Source organism: Oryctolagus cuniculus, chromosome 1, assembly GCF_964237555.1.
Source record: "Oryctolagus cuniculus chromosome 1, mOryCun1.1, whole genome shotgun sequence".
Classification (NCBI taxonomy): domain Eukaryota; kingdom Metazoa; phylum Chordata; class Mammalia; order Lagomorpha; family Leporidae; genus Oryctolagus; species Oryctolagus cuniculus.
In genome coordinates this window covers 230,328,468-230,345,149 of record NC_091432.1, presented here as the reverse complement: position 1 = coordinate 230,345,149, position 16,682 = coordinate 230,328,468, and the positions used below count along the sequence as shown (strand labels likewise).

The 16,682-nt window shown below is 62.3% G+C and overlaps 1 protein-coding gene across 1 annotated transcript in view; it reads right to left on the bottom strand.

The window, feature by feature from the left end:
• Positions 1 to 16,682, bottom strand: part of LMX1B (LIM homeobox transcription factor 1 beta) — a 73,457-nt gene that overhangs the window by 8,763 nt on the left and 48,012 nt on the right. The gene's annotated exons all lie outside the window — the stretch shown is intronic.

Here is a 16,682-nt window from a genome sequence, read left to right as displayed (position 1 = left end):
GCCGGCTCTGGGCAATTCAGGGGCTTTCTGTCCCTGCCACGATCTTGGGAGATGAGAGTGAGCATCCACCCCATTTTAGGACAAGGAGACTGAGGCGCTGGCCCAGGCCCAGGGGGAGTCAACGCCGGCCCAGCCTCGACGGCGTGGTCTCACCTCCCACCCCAGGAGACAAGCCCAGGGCGTCGGAGTTGGGCGCAGGCGCATGCGGGAGGGCCGTCTCCTCCGCCCAGCACCCCGCAACCCCGTCACGTGCCCTGCTCTGTGGGAACTCAGCCTCAACAACACTTTGATGGAAAAATTTATGAAGAATCAAATTATTGCTGCTGGGAGGGAATTAAAACCATTTTTCATCCGCCGCGTCCCCGGGCCACGTCTGCGGGCGCCACCTTGGGAGCGCTGTGCATGTCCCAGCCCTCTTTACAGCCTACCACCACGGGCGCAGATTACAGCTGCAATTCTCTGCTAATCGGTTCTGGAGCTGCGCAGGCGCGCTGGCCGCCCCCCTGCCCGCGGCTGCCATCAGCACCGCCCACAGCGAGCGGCTGGGGTGCGGTGGACAGGCCCAGTTCCAGCTCTGCCTGCTGCCCTGGCACTGGCCAGGGCACCCCCTCTCTATTCTACCCAGCAGGCTCCTACTCATCCCGCAGTGCCCAACTCCAACACCACCTCCTCCAGGAAGCCTTCTCTGATGCCCCAGTCTGGGGGAGGGGGGCCACCCCTATGCACCCCTGAGCTTTCATCCAGTGTCAGCTCACCAGGCCGTAGAAGGGGGAATGTCTCCAGGAAGTGATGACCCAGGGTGGAGAGCTGGGGGAGGGGTGACAACACATGCACCTCGGGCACCCAGTGCTGCCCGGGGTTCCACAGGTGGGACCTGGCTCCACTTGATGCCCAAGGCCTCGGTGAGTGGGTGAGGAGCAGGCCAGCCAGGAGCCCACACAACACATGGCTTGGCAGGGGTAACACGAGTTGGATTTCAGGTCTGGGTTGACCCTTTCACCGGATGCAACCTGCCCAACCGTCCGCGGCCGCCTCACGTAGAGGTCCCCGGGTTTGCAGGAGTGTCCCGCACTGTGGCCCCCATGCTCCCTCCCCACGCAGCCCAGCCGAGGCCTGCAGCCTGGCCTCTGGGCCACTCCTCCTCCAGCCGGGCAGCCAGGCGGCCTTGCGCGTGGGGGTGGGGGCAGTGGCGAGGCTGACCTGCATTGGTGGCTGACACCGACCTCGAAGCCTGTGCCGGGAACAGCCACGCTAATGCCTTCGCAGCAGGGGGTCGATTGCTACTTTCTCCAAAGTCATCAACACAATCTATTATTAATACTCCTCCAAAGGCTCCTGGCCGCCGTTAGAGGCAGCGCCAGCCGCTCGGGGCGTCATCTGTTATCTAGATTGCAAAAACCCTGGAAATAAAACAAACGGCGTGCACTTTATAAACAGAATGTGCCATCCGCTGGGTCTCCGAGCATCTCTCTGCCCAATAAAACACCAGGGGGGACGCGTGAAATACTCACTCCCAGCCACGGGCTTGCCTTTGTCTACCGGCACAGGCTGAGCACTGCTAATGGGGCGCGGGAGGGGCCGGGGGCGCCAGCAGGGCCGAGAAGCAGGCCCAGCCACGGGCAGGTGGCCCCGGGCTCAGACAGACCTGGGCTTCCAGCCTGGCTCCGCTGCCGGCAGGCTGGTGACTGGGCAAGCGATTTCGGCTTTCCGGCCCTCAGCTTACTTCTCTGTCTAATGGGCTTGACCACACCGCCCACCTCTCAGCAGAAAGACACAGCATGGAGTGGCGGGCACAGGGCCACAGCCTGGGCCTGCATCCTGGTTCCGCTGGCTCTGGGCAGGACACTTAGCCTGTCGCGGTCTGAGTCCTGGTCTGTGAGTAGGCGACCGTCACACCTGGTGGTGAGCTTGCTGCAAGGATGCACTTGAAGCCTCCGGTGGCCCAGGAAAGCCCTCCCCAAACACCTGCCACTCTTCCCGGCTGCCCGGAGCAGCCTCGTGGATGCACTGGTCCCAGCCTCGCCTGCCTGCCTGCCCACCCTGGGTCCTGGGCCAGCCCTCCGGTGTGCCGGGCCGTTCCTGGCTCGGTCACCTGGCTCGTTACCACGAGTGAGCCCCGGCAATGCTCTGTCCTCAGGCAGCAGCATCACCTTGGCAAATCCTCACAGGAGCCTGCAAGGAGATGCCCTTTCTACCTGTCCTTTTAAAAAGATTTATTTTATTTATTCGAAAGCCAGAGTGACAGAGAAAGGCGGGGTGGGGGGGAGATAGAGATCTTCCATCCACTGATTCACTCCCCAGATGGCTGCAATGGCCAGGGCTGGGCCAGGCTGAAGCCAGGAGCCAGGAACTCCATCTGAGTCTCCCGTGTGGGTGGCAGGGGCCAAGCCCTTGGGCCATCATCTGCTGCTTCCCCAGGCGCATCAGCAGGGAGCTGGATTCAAAGCGGAGCAGCTGGGACTCGAACCACTGCCATCACCCACTGTGCCACAGCGCCGGGGCCCTGTTCTACAGATGAACACACCAAGGTGCAAGGGCAAGTTCTTCATTCAAGGTCACCCCGGATGCCCAAACACCCCCTCCCGGCACGGTGCCCCCGGTACCCCTTCTGGGCACCACGCCCACATCCGTCTGCCCCCAGCAGGGGTTTGGTTCGCCCCAGGTTCTCACCACGCAGCATGAGCCTGGTCGCAAAGCCGGGTCTGAAGGTCGTTCCCCCCACCCCCACGTCTCTCCCTGGCGGGATCACCTGTGACCACGGAGGTGGAAAGCGCCTTTTTAGAGCCTCTCTCCCATGAAGAGTCCCAGGCTATGAGAACACGTCTCCGTCTCCTCTCCCTTTTATGGGTTTATTTGTTTAATGCCCAATTTATTACACTCATACAGCTAATAAACGAAACCCTGAAACACCAGTGTTTTTCGGGAGCATCTGAACATGGACCACAAATCTGATGGATTCCCGGAGACTGTCGGCCATCGTGGAGACGGCGATGCCGGCTGATGCTCCTCCCTCCAGACACAGCGGCTCCCTATACCCTGCCGACACTGCAGCTCTGCGAGTCCACGCAGCGGGCACCCGGCCTGGGGTCCTGGCTCTGTCACTTTCCGGCACTGGGACCTGCCCACGTCCCCCCTCCTCCCGAGACTCACGTGCCCACCTGTCCATGGGGCTCACGACAAGGGGCAGCCCCGGGGCTCAGCAGAGCCCTGCGCTGCTCCACTGGCCCGAGGTTCCCTCTGCCTGCTCTGAAGAGCAAATCCGATTGGGTGCTTCCTTGGCCTCTGCACCCAACGGCTTCAGGATGAGACGGAAGAACTAACCCTGGTATTCAAGGCCCCACCCCGCGGGGTCTCCTGGCTCCACCGCCCTGGGCGCAGCAAGCCCCTGCTTGCTGCCTTAGCACTGAACACTTCATCTGTTTCCAAGGCCTGTCTTCCTGTGGAACTCCTCTTCCTCCTCCAAGACCTGATTGAGGTGTCACCACCTCCGTGAAGCCTTCCGTGATGCCTGCAGTCCAAGGCACTCTCCAGCCATTGGTGAGTTGGAAGCCCTTGGGTCTAATTCACCCTGTGGGCTCTGGCAGGGAGAAGGTGGAGAGCGGGTGTTTGCTGAGTGAATGAACAACCTTGTGAGAAATGAACCAGGCAGCCAAGCAGGGCGAGGACAGATGGGACAGTCTGCCTGTAGGGTCTGAAAGCAGGTAACGAGATCAGGGACCCCCTGTCTGGCGCCCCGACCACCTCGCAACCACACAGCTCGGGTCCAGGTCCCTGCGAGCCAAGTCCCGCCACGCCTCGGAAGCTGGCAGCAGAGCTCCCCACACTCGCTGCACCCCAGGAACAGGGAAGGGCCTGGGGGTGCCATGTCCACACTCGGCGACTCCCTCAGACACCTGCCCTGTGTCCCATGTCCCCTAATCCCCCTGCCCACTGACGCACGAGCTCCTGGCCACCCCCCCCCCCCCCCGCCTTAAGAGTGTGGCTTTCCACATCTCCGGCGCCCGCTGAATGGCTCTGAATATTTCCCATTCCCGCTCTGGGCCTCAGTTTTGGCTTCTGTAAAAGGGGGTGTTGGCCCCTCCCTCACTGGGCCATGAAGAATCTGATGTGTTAACCCCAGGCCAAGGCTGATTGATTAGCCCAGTGCCTACAGTGTCCGCAGGTGCGCTGCCCACCCCATCTGTCAGGCCCTCACCGAGTCCGTCCTCAGGGGCAGGGGCCGCCCTTCTCTCTCTCACCCGCAAACCACCCACGGAGGTGGAGTGTGCGGAGGGCTTGAGAGTGACAGGGGCTTTGCTGGGGGGGGCGGGGCATCGGGGAAAGGGGAGCCCGCTCCAGGGGGCAGAGGGAATGGCTCTGAACCTCCCAGCTGCCTGGCCTTGGGCGCCTGCACCTTTGAACCCATTTCCCACCTGAAAATCAAGGAGCCGGGTCCCCACCTCGTTAAGGCCCACACCTCCTTCCCAGGTGGGAGGCGGAGCCGTGCTCAGCGCGGCGGCTCCCAAGACCGTCAACACAGGGCTGAAGGATTCGCACCGAGCACCGGCGCCAAGGGGAGCACGACACCCCCCCACCCCGCCCCCAACAGCCTGGGGGCCCAGCGGCGGCTGCAGGAGCCCGCCTGTCACTCGGGGCGGCCAGCTGCCCGCCTCCTCCCGCAGGCTCGCTGACATCTCCCCCACGTGCCTGCTGCGTCCTTATCATTCCGGGCGTAGCTGTTTTTTATTTTGAGACAAAAAGGGGCCTGTTGGTGGGGCTCCAACTCAAACCAGCTGCAAACATCTGCTTTGATGCGGCGGCGCGGGCCGGGCAGGCGGCGGCGGGAGCCGCAGGCGGGGCCGCTGCGCGCGTCCATCACGGGCTGGAATGCGCGGCGTGGCCGGCGCTCGCCCGCTCGGCGGCCGCGGGCCTCGCGGGGCCTCTCCGCAGCCGCGCCATGCCGCGCCGCGCCACTTCCTGCGGACGGGCGCAGACACAGCTGTGCGGGGCGGCCCCGCGGCCCTTTGATCCGCGCCCCGGGGGCGCTGTCGGGACCCCCAGCCGGGCCGGAGGTCACCGGCCAGGGGCAGGGAGGGGAGCCCAGCCAGGAGCCGGGATACCACGCCGGGCTGCCTGCGATGCCACGAACACTTGTGTAGCACCTACTGTGTGTGGGCACTGGCTGGGGGCGAGGATAGGGCACGGAGCGACGGGACAGCCCCTCGGCACACCTCTGCCGCCAGCTCCTTCTGCCGCAGTAAAACGGGTCCTGATTGAGCACACGGATAAACCCAGGCCATGAGGGTGACAATCTGGAGAAAAGTGGTGAACTGCAGCAGGGCTGCCGCCGTGGGGGTGGGGGGACACTGAGACCCCCAGGGCGGTGCCCAGCTCCAGGGGACCGGGTCCCTGCAGAGGACACTGCCAGGGCTCTGCCCTGGGGACTGAGTGCATCTCTGGCGACCACCCAGGGCCAAGCTGGGGTAGGTGAGGGAGCTGGACAGGGCTGGGAGGCGGGTCCAGTGACGACACTGACAGCTGGGGGTGGAGGCAGGGAGGCAGGCTTGGGGAAGTGGAGGCTGTGGTCCCAGGAGAGGTGAGGCTGCAGCAGGGGAGGGGCTGAGGCGGCTCCACGTGGACAGGAAGGTAGGCAGAGAGGGAGGGGACAGGAGAGGACGCGCAGAGCAGCAGAGGGGCGGGGAGGTCCGGAGTGGGGTCCCAGCCGCACTGAGTGTGCAGGCGGCTGCACCTGTGAGTTGGGCTCAGGCAGGGCCCAGGATGGAGATACAGGCATACACACTCAGACACACACCGGGACACACTGACACCCAGAGACACACACGTGGACACGCGGAGATGTGGGCACACAGCGACACCCATAGATACAGACACACAGAGAGACACATGTACGGACACACAGAGATACAGGCAGACCCAGAGACACACACGGAGATGCAGACACTGAGAGACACACATACGGACACACACAGACACACAGAGATACAGAGACAGACATTCACACAGACACACAGAGATACACAGAGACAGACATTCACACAGACACACAGAGATACACAGAGACAGACACATATGTGTGGACATTGAGAGAGGCAGGTGCACGCACACAGATACACAGGGACACACAGATAAGACACTGAGAGACACACACATGGACACACAAGACACACACACACACGCTGTGTCAGTGGGCTTGGCACCTGACCACTGGCATCCCACCCTGGGGCTCTGATCCTGGGGCAGTGGTGTGGGCACAGCCCAGACCTCTATCCAGGTGTCCCTTTGCCATCTGGGGAGAACAGGCAGCCCCTCTCGGTGACAGGCAGGAGCCCTCCCGCCCTCTGGGATAGACGCAGGTCCAGGGCAGGTGGGAGGGGAGCATCTAGGGCCATTGCCGAGCCGGGGTCACTGCACAGGGCCAGACCGGAGGCGCTGTGGAGAGCCAGGCCAAGCCGAGAGCCAGGGGCCCGTGAGCTCCACGCCGAGGGGTGCACCTGTGCTCTTGCGTCTGCCTTCACTTCCACTCTCCCCTCTCTTCTTCCTGCCCCTCCACGGGCAAATGCGATTCGCTGTTCGCTCACTCACCCAGCATCATGGTCCCACAGAGGAGCCTTCTCCCAGCTGCTCATGCAGCCCCTCTGGGCTGCTCCAGGTCGCCTCTCCCCAGGGTCACTGGGGTCACGGCTCCTGCTGCCAGGTCCAGTAGCAGTTACTGCGCTGATTTCTCACTAAGTTTTCTCGCATGTGCCCTACATGCCTGGGCCTGTGCTTCCTCGAGCCTGGGGCACCACCCCCTCTCTCTTCACCAGGAGGAAGTGGCGCTCAGTGCCAGGGCCGGAGCTGGGCTGTTGAGGTCACAGGGACTGGGGATGGGGGCAGGTGGGAGCCTCAAGCAGGGGCCAGTGCAGCTGGGAGGGACAAAGACCACACCAGGAAGCACACAGCCCTTGGATCTCTCTCTGGGGTCCTGCACAGCCAGCATGTGCCCAGGGAGGGCTTGGGGATGCAACTCCGCCAGGGGCTGGGCAGGGCCGGGTATCAGGGAATCGGGGAAGACTTCCTGGAGACCGCCCAGGGTTCAGAAGTGGGGCTCCGTGTGGGGGCGGGGAAGCACAGAGGCCTTCCTGGGAGCGAGAAGTTTAAAAAAAGCAAAGCATGAAGAAAACAGAAGCCAACTGTGAAGCAAAGACACAGTGGTCAGGCTGAAGTCCTAGATTATTGGGCTAGAGAGAACAGGTCAGATCTGTTTTGTTCCCATCTAACCATCCATCCAATCACTCACCCAGTCCATCTATCCATCTACTCCCATCCACCCCATCTGTCCATCCAACTACTCGTCCACTCCCCTGTCCATCATCCATCCACTCCAATCCACTCCATCCATCTTCTTAGCAACTCACCCAGCCACCAAGCCGTCTGTCCATCCATCCATCCATCTACCCACCTACCCAATGTCCCAACCATCCGTCATCTATTCTCTCATTCATCCATTCATCCCTCTACCCGCCCACCCACCCATCTATCCCCTACCCATCTGCCCTTGCGGCTATCTAACCACTCAACTATCCATCCAGCCTTCACCCATCATACTTAGGCACTCACTCTGTGCTAGAGCCAGTGCCACAACTCCTCTCTTGGTAAGAAATTTATTAGAGAGTAGAGAGGGAGAGAGAGACAAGGGGGGGGGGAGAGAGGGAGGGAGGGAGAGAGAGAATCTTCCATCCACCGGTTTACTCTCCAAATGCCCACAGTAGCTGGGGATGGGCCAGGTGAAAGCCAAGAGCTCAGAACTGAATCTGCATCTCTCATGAGGGTGACAGGGACCCAGGTGCTTGAGCCACCACCTGCTGCCTCCCAGGGAGCACACTGCAGGAGGCGGAATGGACAGTGGCACTATTGGGCTTGAACACAAACCCTTGGGTATGGGATGTGGGTGTACCGAGCAGCCACCTAACCACTGTATCGAGCACTGGGCACCGGCCCTGTGGCTCCGGACCTCTTGCCCTTGAAGGCTTCCGCTCTAAGACCTGCTTGTTCTATCAGCATTTGACAAAATCCCAGCATGACCAAGCTCTGTGATGGGCAACAAGAGGCAGGGTCACTGTCCCCAGGGAGGACCTGGGACAACAGGGGAGTCGGACCTAACACTGGGCACCCCCGGGCCTAACACTCGGGCAGGCTGGTACTTCAGTGCCCCCATCCCGACCCCAAGGATTCGGGATTCAGGCCATCCATGACAAACTTTCTTTGAGCAAGTGTTGCCTGGAACAAAATCCCATTAAGGCAATCTGAATTTTTGATCAATTTGCTTTCTAGTACAGTTAAATAATTTACAACTTTTTTCCATTTTTATTTCATGAAAATTCTTTTCATTGAGATAAATGACTTTTTCATGGGAACATTTCAACAAAGGCTGGCTCCATCCTTGGGGGTGTGCCCGGGGCCGCTCTTACTGATGGACTCTGGTGAATGTGTGGCCAGGGACACATTTCACCGTGGGGCTGCACTGTTACCAGTATTCTCTCCTGGTTATTCCCCCAGGCGTAGGCAGGATGGTTACCAACATTTATCCAAGCTCATTGTCACAGACCATACCAGGAAGCTGGCGGGAACAGGCTTGGGGTCAGGGGTGTGACGTGGGCAGTGGCCTCAGCTGGGAACCCCCCCATACTCAGTGCACCCCTTCTTGCTCTCCAAACACCGCCTTGGTTAAGTCTCCCAGGCTCCTGTGCCTGTCTCTGTTTCTCTATGTCCCAGTCACCTTCTGAGCGAACCCGAGTCTGCCCACGTAGTTAGCGTTTTAGGCACAGGGGCGTAGCAGCTCCTGCCTGCACAGGCAGGACCGGCTGTCTCCTCCTTTATTTCCTGTCCTATGCTCCTCTTAATGCAGCCAGAGGTAGCACCAGCTCTGTAGCTTGGTCCTAGCGTGTCTGTGTGTGTGTGTGTCTCTCTGTCTTGTAAGATCTGGACTAAGCCTCTTCCAGCCACCTCCAGCACCGTCACTCACAGTCCTTAGAACCCAGGCTACAAACCAGGCCCACGTGCCTACTAAATGTTGCACTGGCAGGAAGCAGCCCAGCCCGGTGCCCAGAGCCTCCCATGGGCAGGGGCCTCTCCAGCCACTCAGGTCAGCCGCTGGCGAGACGCAGCTCCAGCCTGGCTGCTGACCGCGACACTCCTGCCTTCTCTCCTGAGGCTGGGAGCAGGGAGGCCTCAGAGGTCTGGGCACCCGCGACCTGCCTGCAGCCTGTGTCCTGTCACGGCCCCAGCCACGGAGGCTGAGCCATCGGCAGAGACCTGAGGATGGAGCCCGAGAGAAGCAGGTCCCCATGCTGAGCCCGGGGAGCAGCGCAGCGAGGGTGGGGACAGAGGCGCGGGTGTCTTGCACTTGGCCCCCGGGGCGGGCTCTTTGCTGGGGAGCCAGCACACCCAGGCACTGGGCTGTGGGCGGACGGGCGTGGCCGGGCACACGGCACTCCCGGCTCGCCACCACCCGCCCGTTTAGTGGGTAACTGATCGCCCTGCGCCCCGCCCCAGCCGCCCGCTGCCCGCCCCAGCCGCTTAATCACCGCCCGCCTGGCTGCATTAGCATAGTAATGGCCTTTAAATTGAGCCTCTTTGTTTTTTAATTAAGCTCCCAGCAGGTACAGAGAAGAGCGATTATTGAGGAAGCTGCCAGTGCTAATCGCCCGCAGTCATTTGACAATTAAAAAGCGCCTAGATTTAACCCTTTCCCAGCGCCCGCAGCAGTCCCCCCAGCATTAATCCTGCGCCAACTGTGTGCGTGCCTTCCCCCCTGGTGGAAGCCACGGCAACCCCGAGAGGTCCCAGCGACACCCCCATTCTGCGGACGAGCGAACTGAGGCGCAGAGACGGAGCTCACCTGCCTAAGACACTCAGCTCGGGCATGGCAGAACCAGGGCTGGCAGACAGGTCGCTAGGAATTCCAGCTGCCTGGTCTTTGCGCCTGGCACAGCTCTGCTTGGATCAGACGACCTCTGGCTCACGAAGTTATGCTCCTCCTTCCTGAACCCGCAGGACAGGGCGAGAAATGGCGCGGCATTCCCAGGCCATCTCTACCCCCCCCTCTGGTTCATCCACTCCCCGATGCCTCCTATGCCTGCGGGCCAGCCTCACTGCTGGGCTCTGCAGACAGGGTGCAGCAAGCCAGGTCTGGGCTCTGCGCACTTGAATTTATATGCCCACCAGGAGGACAGGCGCAATGGGTTCCCTCCAGCCTGCACTGGAGGAGGCCCTGCCAGGACGCACAGGCTGGGGCTCAGACAGGGGGACTCGGCGAGAACCGGGAGCCAGCCGGAGGCCAGGCTGCAGAGAAACGGTGTGTGCAGAGGTCCGGAGACATGAGGACCGAGGACCAGGGGAAAGGTGCAGGGGGTGGCATGCCCAGGGCCTCGCAGACCACCTGCTTGGAAAGTTTGCATTTTAAAAATCATTCCTTTCTGAACAGGTAACACATTCCTCGATTTAACACTGAAATGTACCAAGAGGGTGTCTGTCGCAGCCCTGCCCGTCCAGGTCGCCTCCCTGGAGGAGGCGGGCTTCCAGAGACTCTCGATCCACACACCAGCCGAGGCCCAGCCGCCCTTCCGCTCCTCCGCCTGCTTTTGTCTTTCCGGCCCAGTTTCCGTCCTGCTCCTCCCTCTGTTCTCGCACAAACGCTAACAGACTCCAGGTCTCCTGCTCCTGCCCGCAGAGCCGCGCGCCCAGATTCCCAGCCGGGGTCTGGAGCGCCTGGTGTTGCCCCCCCCCCCAGCCCCAATTTATTTAACCTGTGCCCTGTCGATGGCCTTGGGGCCATTTGAAATATCTTTGCCTTAATCTCCAGGGCCAGGAGGAGCCACTGAAAGGTTTGAGGTGGGGAGCGGCCCAGGGGACTTACATTTTAAAAGATCACTTTGCTGCAGATCAGGGGACCCAAGGCAGGGCGAGAGCAGGGTGGGGGTGAGGCGCCCAGGGGAGCAGAAAGGTGACATAGGGACTGGGGAGATGGGGCCACGCGGTGGTGGACGGGGCCACCCCACGGACACGCCCGGGTCTCAGTGCACTGACAGCAGCAAGCATCTGACTCATCACGGGTCCGATCTCGCCCGAGGCAGGCTCTGCAGGCACCCAGGAGGAGGCTGATGAGCGCCCCGCTGCCCCAAGCCGGCCCAAACCCCGTTTCTGCCCATGCACCGTGCCTCCTCCCGGCTCCCTCCACCACAGCCCCCAGGCCGAACCGGAGCTGTGGCAGCTTCCCCAGGGCACGGGTGTGGGGCGAGGAAGGCTCTGGACAGGCAGAGGGACAGACGTTGTCCCTGGTCACCACTGGAAGAGACCGCTGTCCACGCCCTGGGCCCCAGCCCTGCGCCTGCCGCACAGCCACAGGCGGCCCCTCGAGAGCAGCCAGGACCACCCCCGTGCTACCTCCTAGCCCAGGGAAGGAGGCACAGAGCGCGCGGCAGGCCCTGCAGGCAGCGAGGGGTTAACCTTCGGCCCACCCCCATCTATCAGCCAGCATCTCCCAAACAGACAGACAGACAAGGCAGCTGTCCAAACAGGCGTGTGTACCTGGCCACGGCAGGGCAGCCGCTGTTTGCTCTGCTCCTCGCCCCCGCCACACACGCACACACACACATGCACACAGTCGTGTGTGCACGCACACACACACTGTCTCCTCCTGGGGCTGTGCCCCCAGCCCCGCCCCTCCCACCGTGCCTGTGTGCGGAGATTGCTGGAGCTCACGTCTGAGGCTAGGATGGCCCTGCTCTGGCTGGGGCGCGGGCGCCGGCGCCGGCGGCTGAAGTGACCGATTGGCCCAGCGGGCACCGCGAGGCTTGCAGGGAGCAGCATGCTCGCTCCGCGGTGCTCACTCTTTTCAGGGAGACTCACAGCACCGCACTCGCCCTGGCAGGGTCCCTGAGGCCCCCTCTCTGTCCACAGCAGAAACCGAGCCCTCGGAGCCTGCGCGGGACAGGGCTGAGCCGGGGGGGCTCTCCGGCTCGCCCACCCTGCCCTCTTCTCACAGCTCCCTAGCCGCCCCACCTGAGCACCTGCCGCTTCCCGGGCTGCCTGAGACTGTGTGCATGTGTGTGTGTGCGTGTGTGGCGAGGGCGAGGAGCAGAGCTGCCCACCTCACTGTGGGGCCCCAACCCAGTGCCACCTTGTCTGCCACCATCACCCTGAAGGCCCACACAGTTGTCCTTGGCCCCTCCCTCTCCCCCTGCACCTGTCCCTTTATTTGCCCCGTCATCAGGCTCCTAGGTGCTGCTCAGATCGGACCCTCCTCCCTGGTGGCAAGCTGCTTGTGGGACCTACACAGTGCAGCCACCAGCACCCCTCTGCTGGTGGCTGTCCCCTTACCCGCTGGGTCCCTCCGTGTGTCCTTCTACTTGGGAAGGGGCTCCGGGCCTGGCCCAGCCAGCCCCTCTTCCTGAACGCCTGCTGCGTGCCCGGCTCCTGCACTGATCTCACCTCCCTTCCACACTGGCAGGCAAGGACCGTCCGGCTCTTCCCAGGTCACACATGGGACACTAAGACTCAGAGAGGTCGTGTGCCCTGGGCCAATCCTCACAGCCACCAAGCACCAGAACTCCCACAAAGAGATAAGGCCTGTTTGATTTGGCAAAGGCGGAAAGAGTGTCTTCGTGCTGTGTGTGGGCAGCCTTCCTGGCGCTGTGTGTGGGGTGAGTGGGCGGTGGGAGGGGTGCGGTTTTGACTCAGGCCCTGCCACATGGCACCATGGGTCCGTGGGGCTCACCGTGGCCCTCACCGTGGCCAGGCCGGCACCTGCCTCCCAGCTGGCATTACTGGGGCAGGGTGTGACAGGGACCAACACGCCTGCTTCCCATGCGCTCAGGCCTCGCTCAGAGGCCCGGGGAGGGATGTCTTGCCCAGGCTCGTCCGATGGGGACACGCGGTGGGACTCTGCCCTGGGCTATGAACCCCCTCCCAAAGGGCAGGCCCCGATGGCTCCACCCGCCCGCCCCCTCCATGTGACATCTTTACTGCACATGCTGGGCCTGAGAGGGCCTGGATGGGGCAGGGGGGGGGGCAGGACACCTCTCAAGTAACGGATTGTAAATTCCTGGGCCCCGGCTTTGCATCTCTAACAACCTCTTCCCGGGGCTCGCCCGCGCCTGTCCCTTCGCAGCCAATTTAAATGAGGGGTCCCAGACCCTGGGCGTAAAACATTCCAGACTCCGGAGAGGGGCAACTATTGTTTCTTTGGGGAAAAAAATAAAATAAAATAAAATAAAATGGGTCTCTGCAGTTTCTAATCACTCTCACATGTGCTGCACGGCTCCTGCCACGGACAGCCCTCTACAGCGCATGAGCCCCTCGTGGGCTCCTGCCTCCCCCACGGGCCTGCGGGGGAGGCCCCGGAACCCCAGGATCTGGAGCAGAGCATTGAGACGGGGGAGGGGGGAGCTGCCGCGACCTGGTCACCCTCTCCCCTCCAATCAGACGCCGGCTCCGACCGAATCCCTGTAACCCTGGATGGTGACTGATGATCCCATATCACAGAGGCCACTACTGAGGGCGCGGCCCAGCCAGGGACCTCCTCAGCCACACCGGCCTCGCGGGATCCAGCTCCCCCGCCCAGCCGGCTCCAGAGCTGGAGACCTTGCCCTGGGCAGCTTGGGGTCTGGTCCCAGCAGCCCTGCCCGGGGGCAGGTCCTACCACCACGCGCAGCTGGGGCCCCGGGAGCATCAGGGCTGGGTTTTAATAAGGAAGATGAATTTACTGGGCAGCCCCCTGCCCCGTGTGTGCAGGCCGCTGGGGGCCCGGGCGGCGGGGGGCCCTGGCCGGGCCTCAGGGAGCTGCTCTCCCCAGTAAGCCCACAGGATATTGCGCCGCCTTTGTGTGCCTGGTGACCCAGCTGCTGGTTATTGAAAAATTCCACCGCTCGGCCCAGGGCAGGCCGCTGACCCCTCATCCCGGGACGCGCCTATCTTTCAAAAGATCCGGGATTAGAGAGCCCGCAGCGGAGCCCATGGGGCGGGCGGCTGTGTTTTCCTGGCCTCTCGGGATCCTGGCTGGAGTGGGCTCTTGGCGCAGGATTTAATTAGTTGGAATCAGCCCGCGATGACTGTGGCGACTATTTACCCAGCCACTCGGCAGCCTGAGCCCGCTCGGAACAAAGATGGGCCCCTCCGCCCGGCTGGCCAGGCCAGGGGCCCCAGCTGAGCCCGGGGCCCAGCTGCCGGGCGGGCTGCAGGCCCAGCCGGGCCTTCTGGCACCGCACCTCATTTAGCCGATATTTGTGGGTTTGCGCAATGCAAAGCATCTACGTGGGGCTTTTAAAAAATTAAAGCATCTCCAGAAATTTACGGCCCACTTCCGAGCGGGGTCCCCTCCCCCAGCTCAGGGCTTGGAGGCGGCCGTGGAGCTGCAGAGCTGGGCATGCTAGAGTAGGAGTTAATTCCTGCAGCCGCGACCTGGCACGGGAGCCGTGTGCACCCCTTGACCCCCACCCTGCCGCCTCGCACACCCCTGGCTTTGTCTGTGCACCCCAGGGTCCCCACCAGGCGGTCACGGTGGGGAAAGCCGGCGGGGTCAGAGAGACGAGGCCTAGGTCTGTGGGTGCACATGGCCCCTGGTCCTTGTGTCCACTCACGTGGGTTCCCTGTGGCATGTGCTACTGCCCCAGGATGCAGGTATCCTGAGTGCAGACCTACAGGTACCTCCCTGCACCCGCCAACAGCCTACAGGTACCTGCACTCAGCTGCCGGCACACCTGTGCAGGTTGGCACTATCCACGCACGTTCCTATACTCGGGCACATCTAGCTTCCAACACCTACCCATCCACCTGCCCAACCCTGCTGTTGTCACGTGCCTACACGTGAAACAGGGCTACAGATCTGAGCTGGTTCCTACCGTCTGCACACCTATGACCCACAGGTACTTGCACGTGCACTGGCACCTGCTGCTGAAGCCAAAGACAGCAGGCGTGTACCACTCTGTGTGCAGACTGGACTCTGCAGGCTCACACGCTGACACACAGGCACGAGCGCTGACGCTCCCACGTGTGCGCGCGCGTGCACACACACACACACACACACAGACGTGGTGGTGCCGCCGCTGCCTTGGCTCACGTATGCTGATCCGGCTTGCCCTGGGAGGCTCTGGAGCTGCTTTAGAGGTCCCCTTGGAGGGGGGTCCCCCAGACCCAGAGTCAAGTGACTGCTTGGGAGACCCAGCCCTGCTGGCCGCCTTTTTGGGAAGCTGAGGTACAGGCCAGAGACACTCCTGGGAATTCTAGGGGTTAGTGCCTTCCTGGTGCCAGGGGTCTGGAAAAGCCGCGAGGTCAGGACTCAGGGCAGGGCTGTGCAGGTGCCACCCGCAGGCTGTCAATCTCCTGCCTGGGAGTCCAGCCCTCAGCCTCCTCTGAAGGCTTGGTCCCTCTCCCTTGCCTCCCCTGCTGCTGCCTTGGTCACTGGCTCCCGTCCTGCCTCGTGGCCTGGGAGCTGTGGGCACTGGCAGAGAAGCAAGCTGCCCAGATGCAGGAGATGTTGGCCCTGATGACCTCTTTTTGAGCCCTGCCCTGGAGCTAAGGAGCCTTAGGTCTTAGCCCAGAACCATCCTGAGTACTCACAAGCACACAGGGACACACACTGTAATACATACGTACACACGCACTACATGCGAGTGGGCCGGATGTCCACATAGACACACACAGAGTTCACTGGAGACACTCAGAGGCACACACAGACACGCAGGGTGCACGTGGACACACGCAGAGGCACACATGTGGCATGCACAGACACGCAGGGTGCACATGGACACATGCAGAGGCACACACAGACATGCAGGGTGCATGTGGACACACGTAAAGGCACACATGTGGCATGCACAGACACGCAGGGTGCATGTGGACACACGCAGAGGCACACACAGACACACAGGGTGCACATGGACACATGCAGAGGCACACACAGACATGCAGGGTGCACGTGGACACACGCAGAGGCACACACAGACATGCAGGGTGCACGTGGACACATGCAGAGGCACAGATGTGGCATGCACAGACACACAGGGTGCACGTGGACACATGCAGAGGCACACACAGACATGCAGGGTGCACGTGGACACACGCAGAGGCACACACAGACATGCAGGGTGCACGTGGACACACGCAGAGGCACACACAGACATGCAGGGTGCACGTGGACACACGCAGAGGCACACACAGACACACAGGGTGCACGTGGACACACGCAGAGGCACACACAGGGCGTGCACAGACACGCAGGGTGCACATGGACACATGCAGAGGCACACACAGACACGCAGGGCACATGTGGACACACACAGAGGCACACACAGGGCGTGCACAGACACACAAGGGCACACACAGGTGTACAGGGCCCAGGGGACATCTTGGAAGGGCTAGCATCCCAGAAGTGGCTGCTGGCGCATTGCCAGGCGGGCTGGGGAGGCCCAGCAGAGGCCGGTCAGTGTCTCTGTCTCTCTCGGTCAGCCCGGTCCTGCTTGGGGCCTCACCGCCGCCCCCCCCCCCCCCCGCTTCTCCGCCCCTCCTCCTCCGCACTCCGCCTCCCTGGGGCTGGGCTGCTCCACACTCAGGCTGCTGTGCTCCAGAGCCCCTTGAGTCCCGGGCCTGGCACAGGCTCTGTTCTACTTCCTGCACCTGGACAGTGGGAGGCTTCTGGTGAGGGC